This window comes from Haemaphysalis longicornis, unplaced genomic scaffold, assembly GCF_048455015.1.
Source record: "Haemaphysalis longicornis isolate Haplotype H1 unplaced genomic scaffold, Haemaphysalis longicornis Haplotype H1 scaffold_53, whole genome shotgun sequence".
Lineage (NCBI taxonomy): Eukaryota > Metazoa > Arthropoda > Arachnida > Ixodida > Ixodidae > Haemaphysalis > Haemaphysalis longicornis.
In genome coordinates this window covers 468,248-488,026 of record NW_027526389.1, presented here as the reverse complement: position 1 = coordinate 488,026, position 19,779 = coordinate 468,248, and the positions used below count along the sequence as shown (strand labels likewise).

At 46.5% G+C, this 19,779-nt stretch overlaps 1 long non-coding RNA gene across 1 annotated transcript in view; it reads left to right on the top strand.

The window, feature by feature from the left end:
• The window catches only part of LOC144140874 (uncharacterized), a 169,736-nt gene that overhangs the window by 76,546 nt on the left and 73,411 nt on the right, over nt 1-19,779 (top strand). The window contains exon 4 of the long non-coding RNA XR_013316377.1: nt 13,943-14,050. This is a non-coding gene — a long non-coding RNA (uncharacterized LOC144140874). The remainder of the gene's footprint in view (nt 1-13,942; nt 14,051-19,779) is intronic.

Here is a 19,779-nt window from a genome sequence, read left to right as displayed (position 1 = left end):
ACAGTCTATCGGAGAGACAGAGATGCTCGGGGAGGTGGTGTATTTTTTCTGGTTAACGACATTATCGACAGTGTACCCAATAATAATTTTGACAGTGTCTCGGAATCTGTACCATGCAGACTAAACGTATCACATGGAAACAGTCTTGTAGTTGGCTCTTTTTATAGATCACCCAGTTTTAATAGTATCGAACCATTTTGTAGTTTATCGAGAACGTTATCAGTTTTTGCATCGGAAAAGGTAATATTAGGGGGTCACTTCAACATGCCAGAGGTTGAATGGTACGAACGTTTACCGGTTGAAAGCAGCCGAAACACGCTTCACACCACCTTTTACGAACTAATTCAAGTGTATGGACTACATCAGTTTGTTGATTTACCAGCCCGTTTTGGTACTACTGGAGGTAACGTATTAGATCTACTGTTCGCTAACGATACTGATTTAGTCGAGTCCGTTACAATAGTCCCAGGCATCCGCGATAATGAAGTTGTGAATTTCCATTGTTTGTGAAAGACCGGTGTGCAGTAAGCAGCGTCCGCGGAAAGTGTACATGTATGACAGAGGTAATTATCACGCAATAACAAACGAACTTTACTCTTTCTTTCCGACTTTTTTAGATAAAAGTTGTCACACTAATATGAACAATTTGTGGACGCTTTTCAAAGAAAAGCTACTTGATTCTATTAATATGTATAGACCGTCTAGTGTGTTGTCGGGGAAACAGCGCTCTGAAAAACCTTGGATTAATGCTAAGCTCCGTTCCTCGATAAAAGCAAAATCACGGGTATTCAAAAAGTACCATAAATCAGGGCATCCTGCCATCTACACTAAGCTAAACTCGATGAATAAAAAACTTAAGAATGAACTTTGGCAAGCGAAGCATGCGTACTTGTCACGTCTAGCTGATAAAATCAAAACAAATCCAAAAGAAGTTTGGCGATATATAAAGAGTAGTAAAAAAGACGGCAACGCAATTCCGGTCATAATGAATGATAATAAATTGGTTAAAGATGACGTAGGTAAAGCTGAATGCTTTAGTAAGTACTTTCATTCTGTATTTAACACACACCAACTTAGTGTAGTTCTTGGATATTTCATAAAGTTGCCCAACATGGACGAAATGGCCATAACTGAATCAGGTGTACGTGCTCTGCTGGATAACCTGAACCCACATTCTGCAAATGGTTCTGATTGTATATCTAACCATGTACTGAAGCGTTACGCATCTGCTATTTCTCCCTTCCTAGTAGTACTCTTTAATAAATCACTGCATGATGCAATGTTACCAAATGATTAGAAATTGGCTAACATAACTCCGATTCACAAGGAAGGTGATATAGGAAAGGTACACAATTATTGGCCGCTGTCCTTAACATCGTTTTGCTGTATGACTTTAGAACACAATTTATTCAGGCCTAATGAAACATCTCCAGGATAATGATTTCTTCACAGCTACGCAGCAAGGCTTTCGCTCCGGATGATCTTGCACAACCCAATTGACAGAATTTATCCACGATATCACACTTGGTATAAACAACAGCACTCAGATAGATGCAGTATTTCTAGACCTAAAAAAGGCGTTTGATGTGGTGTCGCATAACCTACTTTTGTTTAAATTATCTAGTCTAGGAATTCCAGAGCGTTTAGTCGGATGGATCAAAGACTACCTACAAATGCGTGAACAACGTGTCGTCGTCAATGGCGCGTCGTCTTCCCCTGTTTAAGTTTTCTCCGGTGTACCACAGGGGTCTGTGTTCAGACCACTGTTGTTTTTAATCTTTATAAATGACATGCCAGCTGATCTTAAATCTACTGTTAGACTGTACGCAGATGACTGTGTGTTATATCTTCCAGTTACGTGCATGAATGACGCTTAAATTTTGCAGACTGACCTGGACGCTGTAACTAGTTGGTGTGATAAATGAATAATGTCATTGAATATAAAGAAGTGCTACCAAGTAAAATTTACAAATAAGATAAATAAGTTGGTAACTTCATACCGCATAAATGAAACCGCCTTGCAAATGTGCGATAAAGTTAGATATGTGGGTGTCAAATTTTATTCGACTATGAATTGGTCTGCGCACGTGGACACAGTTGCGGAGAAAGCATCCGGGATGTTGTATTTTTTTCAGAGGAACTTTAAACACGCCCGTACAGGTGTGAAGGAAACGTTGTACACCACTAAGATTAGGCCTGTGCTAGAATACGCTTGCCATTCATGGGATCCATTTACTAATAAAAATACTGAAAAGTTAGAGCGCGTCCAAAAACGAGCAGCACGCTTTGTCACAGCCAATTACGATTTCACTGTCAGAAGCTGGAGTATTGTTGACGGACTTGGATGGAAAACTTTGGCAAAACGTAGGAAAGTATTGAGATTAAAATTTTTATTAAACATTCTAAGCGATAAGACAGGAATTAACAAAAACATTTATATAAAAGAACCTCAATACATCACTACTAGACGAGATAACCCAAGAAAAATTAGACCGTATCAGTGCCGCATTGATGTCTTTAAATACTCATTTTTTCCTAGAACGATCGAAGATTGGAATGCTCTACCCAGTGAAGTAGTTGCCGCATCTGATGTTCACACTGCCATCGATGATTTTGTGATGTAACATGTAACAGTTGTGTATTATACTCCCCCAATGTATTTCTAAGTGATGTTGCCCTTCTGTGTATTGCCCTTTTTCTGTGATTGCTTAATGCATCAAGATTGTAACCCCCTACAATAATGCCATATCGGCGCTGTAGGTACATGTAATAAATAAATATAAATATAATAAATAAATAAATAAATAAATAAATACTTTAAATTTTAAAACCTAACTCGAAATCATTTGGCAACCGCACAGTCGTAATGTATGCGTGTTAGTTGTGTAACCAGTTGCTTTTTTGTACATTTTTTGCCAATTTGAAGTGTGCTATTGGTTGTATTACGAGTTGTGTTATTTTTATTGCCCTGTAAGTCCTATTCTTGTATGGCATCCTACATTATGTTCTTCATCTGCAATTGCCTATGTGTATGCTTTTTCGACCCACCCCCCTTATGTAATACGCCATCAGGGGCCCTTAAGGGTAAATACATTATGATTATGATGGCTATAAGACCACTGTGCTGGCTGAGTTTAGGGGTATGACAACTACGGTAACATATGATGCACCCACTTCATAGCCCAGGTTTCCCGTTGCGTGCTTCTTCAGTATTGCCATCGATGGCGTGCAGGCTGGGCTGTCTGTGGGTGCGCTCCAGCGTAAGTAAAAGAATTAAACCAATCACGGAGTAGAGATACCTGGATGCCAAGCTGCAAAAACTCACGAAAAGAAAAACTATCACAAAACTCTGTGTATTCCATTTCATTGGTAAAACTAGGCTTGCATGCTCTAAACCTGAGCCACTTTTTGTGGAAACGTCCTTAGGAACAGATGCACATCAACAGTATGTGATCGCCCGCGTACTCTCATTGAGGCCATCGTAACAACTGAATGCCGGCTCGAGGCACTTAGAAAGGTGCACTGCAAAGTTCTGTTAAACCAAAGCCCGCTTGATGTAAGGAGAGGACAAAAATATTAACGTTTTTTGACGACAACAGCCTTGTTTTGCTGCTAAGGTGAGTCTGCACTGCGAAAAAGCACGTGTGACGCCGCTCCTGTAGCTTTAGCGCTCCCCACTAGGTTCACTGCCTGTAACAAACGTAACGCCGCTTACAGAGCATTCAGATTTCGCCACAGTTGAGAAAGTGCTCACTGGCGTGCCGTGCCGTCCCAATTTTAGTGCTCCCGGAGCGGCACCGCCAACGAGTAGGCTAGGCATGTTGTTTTGCGTACGCGCAGTGAGCGCGAGCAGTACCTGCTGTCCTTCCCGGATGAGCAGCAAATTGGCCGCTTGGAACGTCGGCGTGAGCCAATATCACTTCTTCAGAATGCTTTAAGGGGAGAGTTCGGACCGCGTCTGTCACTTTTAAGCACGCGCACATTACCGGTTGCCGGTTTATGCATGCGTAGGTTTGTAGTGGAGAATAGTAGGAGGGAGGAGTGGGCATGCACGCACAGCTATACGTTGCATGTCCTTATTGATGGATGGTATGTCCGTTGTGCTGGTGCGAGGATTAAACACGGACGTTAAATCTCCCAATGGGACATGTCTGGAGTCCTTAGTGGTAGAGCGGAGTGGGTTTGTGTGTAGGCTACGTTAAGAATGCCGACGCAGAAGCAGTATCGTGATCTAAGGACGTAAAAAGTGGCAAGTCACGCAGTTGGGTTGGCTGAGACGTGAAATGACGTCATTCATTAGAGTTATTACGATTGTTGCCTCAACTGTTGTAATATCCTTAAAGAATGACGTCATTTCACGTTTCAGGCTACCGAACTGCGTGACAGGTCGTTCTTTTACGCTCATAGCTCACGATATTGCTGTGGCTGTGATGTCGGCCATCTGAACATAGCATTACACAAAAATAGGCTGCTTACGCAGACCGGAGGAGCACCGGCAGTTCCATGTTTACCTGCAAGAACAAAGCTTGGATCTTTCACAAGTTTATTCATCTAGTTGGCTAGGAAGTATGCTCCATCGCAAATTACGATATGCGTGTTTTGCTTCGTGCACTCCGTGGGCTGCCTCCAGCTTTGCAGGACATCCTTCTTCACAGAGTGGAAGGGCATTATTTTACGTTGTATGTCAATGACTTACTCTATGTGGCTGGTGATACATTGAATATCGAAATGATCCGCGGATGATATCATGATTTACGCAAAAGTGCACTCTGCTACCGACCAATATCGAGGAAATAAGGCCTTATGTGACATTTCCTCTTGGTGCGACAAAGGCAGCATGAATGTTAGCACTTCAAAAACAGTTCTTTTACGTATCACCAAAAAAACTACATCCTCTTATTTTTACGTACGCAGTTAAAAACACCTTATGTACACAATTAAAACACACCTTAAGACGTTTGGAAGTTTAAATACCTAGGTGTTGTAGTAAACTCTAAATTAGATTGGAATGACCACGCTAGGCACGTAACTTCATCAGCGCTAAAGAAACGGTCTTTTACAGCATAAGCTTCGAGGTGCCTTAGCCAGTAACTTTAAGGTTTTAGCATACGATTGCATCTTTAGCTATAGACTGGGGTATGTAGCGGTTGTTTGGAACTGGCACAAAAAAGAACATTAATGAATTCGCGAACGCGCAGAGGAGTGCGGGTGGATTCATTTATAATACATATAAAAGAACTGATTTTCCGTCACGTATCGTTGCACTGAAAAAAATCCAACCGCACACATTCGACCCCAAATCGTCTGCTTGTCTTTTCTAGAACCTCTAGTTACTTGTAAGGCTGCATTATCACCCACATTATTTATTAGTACGTTACCCACGACAACAATATGACATACACAAGCAATAGTTTATCCCAATACTTTGGCCGAACAAATACTTTAATTTTTCATACCTTCCACGCGCAATACAAGAATGGAAAACTTATCAGCAACCATTTCTGTGGAAATTTCACGAAAGCCTTATCAGAATATTTTAGCAACTTTTAATTACGAAAGTTTGTGATTTTAACGTCGCTTGTCTTAGTCATGCCTGATTACGATGTTCTTTGTTCGGATCACAGGCCCTGGTATGCATGTACTGAAATTTAAATTTTAACTTGGCAGTCTATTTCGCATGTCTCCAACTGAGTTTTGTGCTGATGTTACTCCACTGTTTTTATTGCATCGTATACTATCGCATTATAATTACATGTACATTTTTTAAATCTATCGCCCGTTCTGCTTGAGCCATTCACGTGGTCTGGAGTATTATCTAAACAAAAGTAAAATAAAAATAAAAACTTTTTGAAAGCAACCACATAATGTACGTCCCTCACCCAACGCCTCTGCCTGCAGTCACGGCCTGTCCATCAGCTACGGCAAAATATGTATGTACGTTTTTAGTGGTCTAGGCATTCCATTACTGCGCGTGACAGCACATGCGAACAAAACAAATGAAAAGCTCTAATAATTGCTCCTACAGGCTAAACATGCAGCCTTATTGGCCGTGAGCGATATTCATAGATGGCACAAAATGTTTTAGGACGCATCAACAATATGTGGCCGTTGTTAGTGCCCGTTCGGAGCCCGTCGCAATGCTGCCTCATGAATACACAAACAACTCATCCTTGTCAGCCGCAATATTCCGCCATTTCTTCCATCACACGAGTGTGTCCTTGCAGCATCGCTGCCGCAGACGGCACATGAAAGCTGCTTCACCGGCGTCGTTCGCGACGCATCTCGGGAGAACACGACGGTGCTCCGTCGACTCTCTCGGTGCGCGATGGGGCAATCAAAAATTTCCCAGCGACGGTGCACCCCAGTTTATAGAGGACATACGGTGCGCATTAGTGCAGTTTATCGAGGATGCTGTTAGTGCTATAGTGCTCTTGCTATGCAACAACGCTCAAACAGTCGCTTCAATTTTGTTTGCGTCACGGCAGCAGTGGAATGCTATACCATTGGGAGCCAAATGTGACCTCCTACGTCACAGGAAGAAGCTACCTGAACTCCGACACCACATAAGTCATTATCATTGACCTCTTGCGCCGTGCACAGAGGGATGTGTGAGTGATATTTGAAACCGGTGCGCGGCCAGTCAACATCATCAGGTGCAGGCGGCAACATCTATGAACTAGTTCGAGAGAACGAATGACCGTAGCGCCGTCGTTGGGTGGAAGCGGCGTCGAGGTGCAGTTTCTGATCAAAACATTAACTAATGGACATCTCTCTGTATGTAAACACAATGACGTAACCAAGAGCACGTGTGCGACGAGGGGCGCCGCCTGGCGGCCGCGAAATGCGGTGGTGGTTGGCATAACGCGCCCGCGCCGATGGGCTAACCCGGCCCCGCGGCACTGGAAAGGAACGATGGGAGGTTGATTTGGGCCGTTGCTGGCGGCCAGCATTACAAGCGGGGGGTCAAGTAGCTTACGTCAGGCCATCGCACTTCCATGTGGCTTGCTGCGCCAACAACCCCTGGGACACCAGCGTGTACCATACGATCAACGGACGCTTGAGGCGTTTATGCTTTCGGATAATACATGCACGGCAAAATTGCCGAACAGATATCATTCTGAAATCTGGGGCTCGTGCGACGTGTTCAAAGAATGTTTAAGAGGCTTTGTATGCGGCTAAGTACCAAGGAAAATTCATTCATTTGGCTTTTCAAGGTCCACATACGCCAAACGGTGCCTAAGGCAGCGTGTACGCTGCTGCTTTTGGTCTCCTTGCGTCGCCCGGAGATAGTGGCGTACGCAAGATTTCATGTCAGGATACGAAACCACAAAAAAGGAATACATAAAATTAGTAGCAACAAAACAAATATTTCAAAAGGCAAAAAATATTTCACTACAAATATCGCGATGATATCGTGCTCTACATAGGCTCCCTGTTGTTTCTTTACTTTTTTCCCCAGTAAAATCGCGCAATGGTTTGTCGCAGTTGTAAGAATACACATAGGAACTGCAAAATGTTATCGTGTAGCTTGCGACAGTGGCGCTAAAGTTGTCATCAGTAGTCATTATTTCCTGATAGTCAATATTAATGGCCTTGTACCCCTGCTGCATGCACCAGCGTAAGGAGGCCGCAACAAAAGAATACATTTACCGAGTCCGGTCGATTAGAGCAAACTCATTTTTCGAGTTCAGTGTGCAGCAGCACAGACGCGTGAGCGGCCCGTCTGGCTGCGAAGGCACGCAGCCAAACGGGGGAACGGTGAGCATCTTTGTTTCAACGCAGCCTGAAGGCAAATAGTAATTGATGAAGCGATAAATTCAGAACTTGATAAAGCGATAAGCGGTGCTCTACCTCCTTCAATGAAACCCACCGCAGTGGCGCCACTACCGAAGTGAGGTAAGAGTCCCATCGAGACTCCTAACCTACGTCCGAATTCCTTGACTTCCACTGTGTGCAAATGTGCACACACAGGCTCAATCACTACTTGAAAGAAGTGCCAGAATACGTTCACCCAAATCAAACTGGATTCCTTCCAAATCTTTGCACTCATGATAGCTTATTTCTCTTAAGGAGAATCTTGAACCCTCGCCACTTTTCCCAGCCGAACATTGTCGTTGCGGTGGACCTCAAGAAAGCGTTTAATTCCGTGACTCACCATGCACTTGTAAGAAGCTTCATGAGGAATATCCGGGCAAGAGGATGTTAAACTTCATCAGAATCTTCCCTACAAATCGAACCTTTGAGATTCGCTCTGGACATACAGAACCAACCAGCTTCACGAACTGCGTTGGGGTTCCACAGGGGTCGATTCTCTCGCCCCTGCTCTTCAATCTGGTTATACGTGGGCTCACATATGAACTCTCTAAAGTTGTAGGTGTGCATTTTACTCTGTACGAAGATGATATTACCATCTGGACTGAAGCCCAAGAACACACAAAGACGGAGTTTGCTGTGGCCGCATTGCAGGAGGCACTCTCCGCCCTGGAGTGATACCTCCAGCATACCGGCATGCGGCTGTCGGTCGACAAGACATAGTATATAATGATCGGAGGCACTCCTGAAGAAAGAACCAAGGTATCCCTTTCGCTAGAGGGCAAACCACTCAAGCGACCAGACGCAGGCTGGATGAGGATCCTCGGTATACCCATCGCGGAACGCGGAGGTGCAACCGAATGGTTAAGACAACTGGCGCCTACACGGAAAAATCTCCTCCGCCTGATCGAACGACTCACAAGCAAATTTGAAGAAGCCACATTGGAGATAACCCGCAATATAGCCCGCTCATCTCAAGCGCCAGGTATGGTGCTCTGTGCTACCGCCTGACGAAAGCAGAAACTGAAAAGTTGGAAACGATGTATAGAGCTGCTCTGCGAGTAGTGACCGGACTGCCACGGCACACACGCATCGACGAACTGTAACGTTATGCGTCCCTCCCACTTTTGCGGAAGCTATACAAGGATCGGCGGAAAGGTGCGGCTGAGTGCCGTCCGAACACTCTCCAAGAACAGTGGCTCCTACTGCGAGAAGACCCTCAGATGCAAGCCGTACTATAAGATGTTCCACCTCACATTCCGCAGTGGCAAGACATCAAATAACAGATCTCAAGCCACTATCGCGCAAGACAAACGTACAGAAATGCGCACAGCAGCGAAAAACAACAGCCCAGGCCCTTAACGCACATAAACCTGAACAGGAGAAGTTACGCATCCATACAGACTGTTCATGGGACCCCGAGGCCCGATTCGCAGCTATGGCAGCCAGAAGAGAGGACGGTGTCCACCACTCAGAAAGGTTCGTTCTTTCTAGGCCACCTCAACCACAGAAGTCGAACTCCGAGCGATCCTTAGCCTCATCTGGGTGCTTGAATTCTTGTCTCCAGATGGCACCAAGCAAGTACGACAGAGCAGGGTTTTGACGGAAAGTGCTACGGCACTCAAAAACGTGGTTGGACCCCCGCGAGGGACCCCCACTGAATATGACATAAAGAAGATTTGCCGCAAACTACAACGGAACAACAATATTGATGTCAAGGTCCTGTGGGTACCCGGACACTCTGGCAACACGGGAAATGAGACTGCGCACAATCTGGCCAGTGAGGCTCGCTCTTCCCACCACTCGCAGCTTGAGCTCTCTCCTCTCAAAGTCCTGAGCCATAGCCCTAAAGAGAAGCGAAGAAGGAGCAAGCTTCAAAGGTCCCAAAAGCTCCTGACCCACGTACCACCCCTTAAAGATCCCCTACCTAAGGGTCTTCCCTGCGGCGCCCAAGTGTTCGTGGTAAACGCACGAGGCGGCTTTGCCGTCACGGAGGACTTGGTGGCAAGGTGGAACCACGCACATAAGTACTCCAAGCAGCCGAACCCGCCACCTTTCTCACCCCCTCAGTGTAGTGTGTGCTTGGCCGCCCAGCCAGCCAACATGCGTCACCTGGTGTGGTAATGTGAAAGACTGAAGGACGCATGTTACAAACATCGCCCGTCATCCGCACCTACATACGAGGACTGGATCCGGCCAACACCCGACCACAAGAGAATTCTACACTCACTGTGGACATTTGCGTGTGAATCCTCCATAGTGCGACGCACGTAATCCCCTTCCTATTTCCCCATCCTACCACAACAGGCCTAGTGCACCCTATTCATAATAAAAATTTTACAACTACAAATCCCGTTTGAAACTCACCTGCAAATCTCACGTGGTTCGGATTAGCGCCGCACGAGGGAAAAGCCAGCATATCGTTGCATATCGTGTTCGAACTTCCTGCGCAAACGTCACGTAATTTGATTAGCGGAGAATGGCATCGCGTCTTTGGAAAGGGTCAGGGGGAGGGCGCACCTTGGTGGCGACGCATAAAACGTCTGTGGGAAAGGCAGTGAGAGAGATGGCGCCGTAGGCGCACGTGTCGTACTGCACTTCACCTTTTGCTAGACGCTCCTCTCTATTATCTTTCTTTCATCGCTACCGCCTTCGCTCAATCGGTTACGCGGATATAAACAGACGGCGCTCTTCGGAAGCCCAGGTAACGGGGCCAAAGGGTGGCCCACTAAAGCAACCGAAATTCGTCATTGCCGCTTCCACTCAAACTTACTTCGCCAAGTAACTCCGAATCCCTCCCATCCCCATTGAAGAGGAACTTTCCCAGACGAAACGCTGGCTTGAGCGCACATTTCTTTTTCAGCTTGGAACGCCTTCCAAGCGACATTTTTGCCGGTGTGTTTCACGCCTAAGTATGCGCCATCACCGGTTGCTGGTTTACGCGTGCAGGGTTTTCGGGTAGAAAAAATGGGGGCGTGCACGCGCAGCTAGGCTTTATGAAGCTACCGATGAAATGCCGGTTGTGATAGTGGGAGATTTAGATGTCGAAATTCTATGGCTCAATGCGGTTAGTCGGCTGTCCTCCTTAATCGAGTGGTTCGGGTGTGGGTTGATGTGTTACACAGACATCTACATACACACAGTAACATGCATACGAGGGGACGGAAAACGGACAGCCACATGTTTTTGCACGAGAATAGAGCTCAATGGCTTCCCGGTTTTAAATCCTAATGGGACAGATGCATGCCGTTCGTTTGGAGGAAGAGCAAGAATTCAAGCATTGTCCTGAACACGAGCGCAAATGGGTGCAAAAACAACGGAAAGCTGCTGGCACTGCCGTTACGGCCTCAAGTTCAGCTCGTCGAGTAGCGGCTAATCCCTCCCGCAAGAACAGGAAATTGCCCGCTTGGAACCAATGTCACTTCTTTAGAGGGCTTTCAGAGAATATTTTCGAAGGTGTCTATCACATCTAACCACGTGCATACGACCGGTTGACGGTTTATACGTGCGCAAGTTTGTCGTGGAGAATACTGGAGGGAGGAGGGGAGGTGTGCACGTACAGCTACAGGTTTCATGCCCGTACTGATGAATTGCATGCCCGTTGTGCTGGTGCGATGTTTTAACGCGGATGTGAAACGGCCCAATGAAAACTGTCCGGAGTCCTTAGAGGCGCAGCGGATTATATTTGTCGACTAGACTATGTTTACGTTATAGACGCAAAACCAGTATCGTGATCTATGGACGTAAAAAATGCCATGTCACGCAGTTTGGTTGGCTGAGACGGGAAATGACGTCATTATTAAAACTTATTACAACAGTTGCTGCAACAGTCTGAACCCGGCCTTACACAAGCAGTAAGATGCTTACGACGTGGGAGGGACACAGTCAGTTCCGGGTTTATCTGCAAGAACAAAGCTTGGATCTGTCAGAGGTTCACATAGTTAATTGTCTAGAAAATGTGCTCTATCGCAAATTATGATAAACGGGTTTTATTTTGTGCACTCTGCGGACTGCGTCCGGCTTTCCAGGTCATCCTTCTTCCCAGAGTGGATAGGCAATATTTTTTTCCCTAGATTGATTCCGCGCTGATTTATGACAGATTTCATTCCATTTATTCATTTTAAGCTTTGGTCTACTTTGGCCTAATTCGACGTAATGGCGAGTGGTTAAGTTTCATGATTCAAGTATCTACTCACAAGAGATTTTCAGTATTTCAAACTGTACGAATGAAGCTATCGTTTCGTTTACGCAAGATGTTCACTTTTTCCAACGATCACTATCGTACATCAAGTGTCTTGTCAATAAAAAGGAAAGCGCCGGTATAGACACGTGATTTCTGAGATAGTTAAAACAGCGTCGATAGAAATTGTTTCTTCCGAAATAGATTTGTCTTGGCTTTCCTCGTACTTTGAAGCATAGGAAACGCCATTCCGTAAAAGTATATCGCAATATATCTTCGGTAAGCGAGGCGCAAATTCCATAAACGTATCAGTAAATTTATAAACGTATCACAGAGTATTCATTTCACTACGCTGTTTGTACCCTTTTCTTCAAACACCATGCGTCAGGCACTGAAAGCGTTTCACAATTTTGTGCGGTTACGGACCGTCACCGCGATTTTTGATGGTCTGATGATGATCAAGCTGCTTTCATGCAATCGTTGTCCTGGAGCTGTTCCGCAATGCGTTGGAAAGATTTATCCCTTTAATGAGGGGCATGTGCAGTCTGCATCACGCCGACACGCAGCTTATTAGCAACGGAAGTTCTGCTTGTGGCAACAGCCCAGCAGACTGCCGTAACACTGGCGCAATTGTCCTATGCATGCGACCTACCATCACTTGTTTCGCCGCTTTCTACATGATAAACTGCTGACCCACCGGCTGGGGAATGCTCCCGCAATATTAAAAAAACATTCCTGCTGTACACTGATACTTACTGCTGCTAAATATCTTTATTTTGCTTCAGCGCTCCCACCCCGCATTGTCATCGAAAGCCTTGTCATCAACGGAACTAGGATGTAACAGCGTCCTCGTACCGTCTACCTGGGGCGGAATATCTTGATTTTACATCCAATGGCATATCAGATGAGGGCTTCTAGAGTAAAAGGTACAAGCAACCGCCATTGCTTCCCGTATTCTTTTCAGTCCACCTGGGAAATATTTTCTCATTGCAGCCGCTAGAATCAGACGCTGACAGAAATTCAGACCCGAAACGAGCCGCCGACGCTTTCGAAGCCGAAACCGAAAGTGGCGGCGCAGCAAAGTACGAAGCTATTAAATATAAAAATCGTCAATCCTAAAGTTATGTCTTGCACAAAAATCGCAAGTCTACGTCAAAAAATACGCCTCATAGTAGTTGAACGATTGCAGCAGCATTGTATTTTGTAGTTATTAGTATGAAGCTCTATAGCTCGCAATGAAATAAGCTTTGGAGCACTTGGGATATTTCCGAAATGTACGGCACCGTCGAACTATCGTCTGGGCTTAGCTCGCTGCCTTCAGTCTCCCCCCCAAAATTTCCCTTAGTGCTCTTCCCTCTTTCTACGGTCTTCCTTGGATGAAGACATGCGGGAGTTATCTTATTCGTTAAACTCACTGTTTTCTGTCTATTCTCGAAAAGAAAAAAGCTTCTAGATGCAACGCATCTCTTTAACTCGCCTTGTCCCGCGTCGTTGTCGCGGCTAGTCCGCACCCCTCCCTAATTCTCCTCGCCGCGGCAGCTGCGCGCTCCGCCGCTCTCACCGCAGCGCCATCTGTGCGTCAGCGCGGTCAGCGCGCAATTTGCGCTCGGCTGCGCTCGCTCCCGTCGCCGTGCCAGCTGTGCGTTAGCGCGCAGCTTGCGCTCGGTTCAAAATTTACACCATCTTCCAGCGAGGGGAACCATGGGGTAGATGCGACGCATCGGGGGTAAACATGCTGCGTATATAGGATACAAAACAACAGCAATCCACACGCCGACATCGCTAACATAACGGAAACGCAACGGCAACCCCCGATGCGTTGCATCTACCCCATAGTTCCCCTCGCGGGAAGATGGTGTACATTTTATTTATTAAAAGAACTTCGGATTTAGTTTAACTCTGCTGAAGTCTTTTAACTTTCTGCTTATACGACGAGCCTTTACCTTCCAGACGAGAAGATATACGTCGAAAAGCTTGCATATGCTGACACAGAAAAAACATGCGGAGTTGTATTGACCTTGACAACAATAAGTCCGCTTCAAGACCTGTACTTTTACCGTGAGTACTTTGCTTGCTTTAGTGGCCAAGTCTATATTATAAAAAAGTGTACTGCGCTTTCTGTCTGGGTAGTTCATTTACTCTAGCTGTTTATTGAATTTTCATTTGCTTGAAATTCACAAAATAACTCTTTTAAACTGTAACGTGGCTTCTGGAGAATTTAATAATAAAAATTATAATAATAATCGATCAATCAATCGTGTTACATTACGCGCTTAGAAACAAGAATAGTATTGTTGTTGTTATAATATTATTATTAATATTAATATTATTATTATTATGGCGCCCAGATGGGGCCCAGTGCAGATGTCTGTGTGCTGTGCTCCGCCGTTTTTTACGGCAGACAGGAGTTTTTTCGCTGCACGTCGTGCAAAAAACGTGCGCACTCTAAATGTATTCAGCTGCCCGACACGGAGCCGCAAGCTTTGAAGACGGGTGAGCGGCCCTTTCTGTGCAACTTCTGCGCGTCCTCGGCGACGGAGGCTGTGGTTAGTCCTAGCGACGAGTCCGTGCCGAAGAGCCAGCGCATTTCCCAGGACGGCGCTCCCCGACCGGGCGACCTTGGCGGAGACGCAGCCGAACTCCGAGAAATGCTTTTCAACGCCCTCGAGGGACTACCTTTCTTGACCGACGAGGTAGCCAAGTTTAGAGAGGCCAACGACCGCCTGTGTAGGGAGAACGCACGTGATTTCGCCCAGCAGGCAGGCGTAATTGCTTCGCTGCGGGCGGAAGTTCGCAGACTTCCAGGGGACCGGCTACGACGAGCCGGACCCTTCCCTCCCGATCGTCCACCCCTCCGTCTTCCCCCCGCCGGCCACCTGCCGCCTGCCTCCCCTCCGACGCCTGAACTTGACGGGGCGCCGCCGACACCTACCCCACATCTTGGGCTGCATGCATCGTTCGCCGCTGCTGTGGTGAAATCAGATGGAACACCTTCAACGCCGGAGCAGCTGACCTCAGCACCGGCAACCTCTGCTGTGTCTTCCGAGGAACTTTGCGACGCCTCGGCCCTTACCAACAAAGGGAGCGGACGTGCGGCGTGTGTGGGTGCGTCTGATTCGTGTCGCATCTCTGTGGTCGAGCGCTCGAAACGCCCTCGGCGCATCTTTGTATCAAAACTGTCCCCTTGCACCACCTCAGAGCAACTGACGGAGCACCTGTCGACAGGGGATGTCGTACCGCTGGCTTGCCAGCGGCTTAAAACTAAGTATACATCGTACTCTTTCTGTGTGACTGTCGATGACTGTCCAGCGTCTCCGTGATCCTTTCTTGTGGCCCAAGGGCTGTCTTTACAAACCCTTCCGTGGCAAGCTGCATGCCGACATGTTCTGTCCCACCGATGTTCGAAATGACGACTAAAAGAAGCGAAAGGGTGGACATCTATTATCAGAATGCGCGCGGCCTTCGCACTAAAGTGACTGAATTCTTTTCAAATGCGATTTCTTCAAATTTTTCGATTATTGTTATTACTGAAACCTGGCTTTCTGATGACATTAGCTCTCACGATTATTTTCCAAAAAATTACCAAGTTTTCCGTAAAGATAGGGACTTTTCTGGGGTGAAACAAAAGGGAGGGGGGGGTGTTAGTTGCGGTCGATAGCGGGTTTCTATCAATGCGGCGTCATGAACTGGAAGGCGACAGCGAGTCTGTCTGGCTGGACATTCGTCTGACTGGCGGTGAGAAGCTTTTATTAGGGGCGTTTTACATTCCACCTGATTTTCCTATATTGTCGTTTAAAAAGCTCCTTACATCTGTAGAAAAAGTCTGCTCATCACACCCGAATCACCAGCATATCATTCTGGGCGACTTCAATACACCGGGTGTACAATGGGAAGAGCTTACCCATCAACACTACAATTATTACGTACAGCAAAAATCCAGCATGATTTTAGACTTCGTGGATTTCACATCCTTGGTGCAATTAATAATATCGAAAACAGCTCTCAACATATCTTAGATCTTTGCTTTTCAGACATTCAAAGCGCGCGTGTATCGTTGTCTGACATATCTTTTGTCAAGCCCGACAAGCATCATCCTCCTTTTCTAGTGTCTGCTCACGTCTCGATTCAGCGTTGCAGTGCTACACTGAAGAATAATGAATTCGCTCCCTACTGTTATGCCCGTGGTGATTACATTGGTTTGTATGACTTTTTTTATTCGTTCGATTGGTTGCAAATTCAAGAACTCCCAGATTGCGATGCGCAGGTCGAGCGGTTCACTGAAATAGTCAAAAGTGGCATGAATCAGTTTATACCCAAGTGTAAACCATGCCATTCCAAACACCCCTTTTGGTTCTCTAATGAACTTCGTACCGCCCTTAAGTCAAAAGACCGCAGCCACAGAAAATATAAGAAAATCGGGCTTGATGAATGGAAAGAGGACTTCCGCTCCTACCGTAAAACGTGTAAAAGTCTTTATGAGCGGGACCAGCGCTCTTATCTCGATTCTGTTGAGAGCAGCGTTAATTCCCAGCCTGGAACATTCTGGAACTATATTCGATCCCGTAAAAATAACTCTCATGAGCAAATCCGTCTTGTTGATTCCTCTGGGGAAGAAGTTCGTGATGTTGGCAACCATTTTGCTCAGCAATTTAGTACTACATATGGCCAGCGCGATGACAGCGAAATAAACCTAATGTTAAACAATGTACAGGGTCCTAGCTTAGTACAATTGGACGAGCAGTTGGTGCTCCAGAGTCTAAGGTGCATGAAATCGTCGCTGTCGTGTGGCCCTGACGGAATACCTCCCGCTATTTTAAAAACATTCAGCAGGATTTTTGTTCCTGTTTTAACTGCGGTATTCAATCACTGTCTAAACACAAACACATTTCCTCGTAAGTGGAAAATCTCTCGAGTGCGCCCCATCTTCAAATCGGGCACCAAATCTGATGCAAAAAACTATAGAGCAGTTTTTCTACTTTGTGCTGCCTCCAAGCTTTTTGAGACAGCGCTGCACAAGGTATTGTCAAGTTGTCTACAGCAGTTTCTCACAAGTAAACAGCATGGTTTTATGTCAGGAAGGTCGACAACGACTAATCTCGCCTGCTTCATGGAGCAGGCCTCCGCGGCACTTTCTGAGCGAGGCCAGTTGGACGTCGTCTACTGTGACCTGAGCAAAGCATTTGATGTTGTCTGCCACGCGTTGTTACTTGATAAGCTTTTGCTGTCGGGCATTGATACACCACTCGTGGCTTTGCTGAGTAGCTATCTAAGCAATCGGTTCAGTTTCGTTAGTGTTAATGGGCAGACGTCCTCTATGTATAGATCAACAAGCGGTGTGCCCCAAGGCTCCGTGTTGGGCCCTCTCTTGTTCTCCATTTTTGTGAATGATGTGTCAGTCGCAATTAGAAAGTCTTCTTTTCTTCTCTATGCTGACGACATCAAAATTTTCAGACGTATAAAGTCCATCGAAGACTGAGATGCCCTGCAGCAAGATATATTCTCCTTTGCTAACTGGTGCTCAGATAACAGACTAAATCTTAACCCGGCGAAAACAAAGGTCATGTCTTATACCCGAAAAACGGACCCCATTTTCTTTCGCTACAGTATTGATGACGGTTTTCTGTCTAGAGTCGACGAGATCAAAGACCTCGGACTGCTCTTCGACAGCGCCTTAACTTTCTCGCCTCATGTCACTCAACTGACTCGGCGGGCGCTCCGCTCGCTTGGTGCTGTATGTAGGTTTTCAAGAGACTTCCAGTCTCCTCATTCGTTCCTAAAATGTTTTATGGCACTTTGCATTCCTCAACTTGAATATGCCTCTGTCATTTGGAATGGAACCTGCACATCTAATTGTGAACGTGTAGAGCGTGTACAGATCAAATTTTTATCCATATTTATGCATCGTTTTCCCTCGGAGGCTCTCCCGATAACTGTCTTTTTAAGTTACCGGCGCACCCGTTCAGATCTTGTTTTCTTATATAAACTGCTTCATGGTACAATTTCATGCCCGGAACTGCTTGCAGCAATCGGGTTTCGTGTTCCGAAAAAAGCAACAAGGCTTAACCACCCTTTCCACACAGCTGCTCAACTTAGCAGATGTTCTCCTCTTGATAGACTGCAACGCATATATAACCTTCACTCAGGGGAACTTGATATTTTTTGCCGTCCCCTTGGGGGGTTTTTGTCCGGGCTGTTAGCCGTGGCGCACTAACTTCATTTCGGCAGTTCTCGTGCTCCTCCGTTATTTTCCGCATGTGTATATTGTTTCCACAGAGTCTGTTCTCATTTGTTTATATTGAGAGACGATGGAAAGCGTGACCGGTTTATTCGGACACTCGGACGAAAGACCCCATCAAGTGCTGATGATGATTATGTACAGGTGATGATGATGCCGGGGCCATGAGAGCTAGCACTGATGATAATGTACCGATTACGAGGAAATGTTCGTAACGTGTTGAAGAGCACAGAGTCGTGGTCAGGCTGTCTCACATAATTACCCCTGCGCGGCCGGAAGCGGCCACCTGGCCGCGGCTGATTGTTCTGTCCTGCGGTTGAACGGCTTGAGGCGAGACACGTGTACGATTTCAGTACCACGGCGGCGCCGATCTGACGACTGTTCAACTGGCGTCACACGGTAATTAACTGGCGAAGTCTGTTCTGTGATTTTGTATGGACCAAGAAAGCGATGAAGGAATTTCTCGCACAGACCGGGTACACGAACAGGGGTCCATAACAATACTTCATCACCTGGCCGAAATTGAACAGAGCGATGTGCGACGTCGTAGCGAGCTTTGCGTTCTTGTTGTTGACTTTCGGTTCGACTTCGCGCGAGTTCGCGGCAGTGGGCGAGCCGTGAAACGTACTGCTCCCGGGATGACATTTCAGAGGGGACAGGAGCATAGAAGAAAGTCGACTCGAAGGTAATAGAGGGAGAGCGGACAAATACTAAGAAGAATGGTGAGTATCCAGTCGTTTTTTGCGTTGCAGTATTGTACGCAAAAGTCACAAATGGCAGGATGGTATCCCAGTTGCGATGATCAGGGCTGATGTACATCGAGAGCATGTCCGCGAGGGTTCGATGGAATCTCTCTGTTAGTCCATTCGTCTGGGGATGGTAGCTGGACGTTGTCTTGTGCACGGTCTTGGAGGCACGCAGAAGCTCTTCGACTACAGCGGACAGAAAAGCCCTGCCGCGATCGCTGAGGAGGAGGCGTGGCGCGCCATGGCGCAAAATAAGGTTGTGCAGTATAAAGTCAGCGACTTCAGCAGCCGTTCCAGAGCGAATGGGTGCTGTTTCAGCGTATCGTGTCAGATGGTCTACAGCCGTAACTATCCAACGGTATCCAGATGGCGTTGGAGGTAGTGGTCCGAACAAATCGATGCCGACGGTCCCGAAAGGCTCTGACGGACAAGGGAGAGGTTGAAGTAGTGCGGCAGGAGGAGTAGGTGAGCGCTTGCGGTGCTGGCAAGAGGCGCACGAGCGAACGTATTTGGCAACAGAAGTGAACAGGGCAGGCCAAAAGTAGAGACTACGTATTCGCTCGTACGTTTTTGCAAAACCAAGGTGCCCAGCGGTAGCTGCATCGTGGTAGGCTTCGAGAATAGGGCGCCGGAGTGTACGAGGCACAACGGGGACCCATTTTCTGCCATTTGGATGGTAATTTTGCCGGTAAAGAACGCCATGAAATAGTTTGAACTTACTGAGTTGGCGATGCGCACGGCTGTTTGGAGGTGTTAAACGACCGTCGAGATAATCAATGATGGGGCCACAATATGCGTCTGCGCGT